The sequence below is a fragment of the Mandrillus leucophaeus genome, unplaced genomic scaffold, assembly GCF_000951045.1.
Source record: "Mandrillus leucophaeus isolate KB7577 unplaced genomic scaffold, Mleu.le_1.0 Scaffold40, whole genome shotgun sequence".
NCBI lineage: Eukaryota > Metazoa > Chordata > Mammalia > Primates > Cercopithecidae > Mandrillus > Mandrillus leucophaeus.
The window spans coordinates 5,013,126-5,014,527 of NW_012104254.1; the positions used below are offsets into that span (position 1 = coordinate 5,013,126).

A 1,402-nucleotide genomic window follows, 5' to 3' on the forward strand; every position below is an offset into this window, starting at 1 on the left:
GGCATGCACCACAATGTTCAGCTAATTTTGTATTTTTTGTGGAGACGAGTTTCTCCGTGTTGGTCAGGCTGGTCTCGAACTCCCGATCTCAGGTGATCCATCCTCCTTGGCCTCCCAAAGTGCTGGGATTTCAGGTGTGAGCCGTGGTGCCTGGCCTATCATTTCCTTTTTAAAATAAATTGGTGTTTATTTCTGTCAGCTTTCTTTTCATGGTGTTTAAAAGCCTGTAGACAAACAGCTTAAGCCCATTCAGTGGTTGCTCCTATACATTTAGTGGCCTAAGCAGTGGGAGCTGCAGACCAGTCTTCCGTGGCAAGCAGAGCACTCCAGTCTTCAGTAGGGAGCTGCTGAATAGCACAGAGGGCACCTGCCACCTTCAGACCAGTCTGCACCCTCAGGCTTATAGCAGTGGACTCAGGAGCTGCAGCAGTTCATTCCTCCTGAAATTCCTCTTGGTCACTGCCTCTCCAGCAGCAGCCTGCTCTTCTTTACAATCTCTTCAGGATCTCTGTAGAAGCAGAGATCTGGCATGACCTCCCTTTCACAGATGGTGCCAGGCATGTGCAGGACTTTCCAGGCCAGCATCCACCACGTCAAACCCCCTGAGTGAGCTCCCTTGTTGTTGCATGGAATGGCAATGTCCACATAGTGCAGAGGAGAATCTGTGTGACACAGAGCAATGGTAGGTACGTTAACGTAAGATGCTTCTGTGAGGGGCTGGTGGTCAGTCCTGGGGTCAGTAACCACAAGAAGCCGTGACTCCCAGAAGGCTGCCGGGATCTGGTTAGAGAATGTTCTAGGAGTGAAGCGGCCAGCAACAAGAGTGGCTCCAGCGATAGCAGCAAATGACAGCATGGCTTTCTGGCCAGTTTTCCTGGAGGATATGACACTGACATCAGCAGGGTTTTCAATGGCAACAATGGCATGAGTTGCCAGCAGAAACTTCTCCCAGGTCTTCTTCAGTTTTAGAATGTAGATGCCATCACTTTTCATTTTATAGATGTACTGTTCCATTTGGAAGTCAAGGTTGGTGCCACCTAAGTGGGTTCCTGCTGCAAGGAACTTAAGGACATCCTCCTCCTTCATTTCCATCAAGGGCTCTGGAAATTGTGAACATTTCCCTTTAAATTAAGACAGGAATCCAGAACAAGGCAGAATGGACCCCTCTCTGGGTAGTGCAAAAGCCCATTTCCAACATCAAGCCTAAGAAAATTTCAAGACTTCTTTGTAGTACTATTTGTTCTTAGAATACATCCAGTTAAGTGTATATAGTCAGAATACTGTATTCACAGGTCATGTCAACCTTTTTTTTTTTTTTCTGTATGGTTCTATTATTAATTTTATATGCAGTTAAGTTCATTTGTTTATATTTGCATTTAATTTTAAGGTTTTCTTTTTGACA

General features: G+C 45.7%; 1 pseudogene; it reads right to left on the reverse strand.

The window, feature by feature from the left end:
• Window positions 1-239: 239 nt before the first annotated feature.
• On the reverse strand, window positions 240-1,092 carry LOC105548055 (annotated as a pseudogene).
• Window positions 1,093-1,402: the final 310 nt, after the last annotated feature.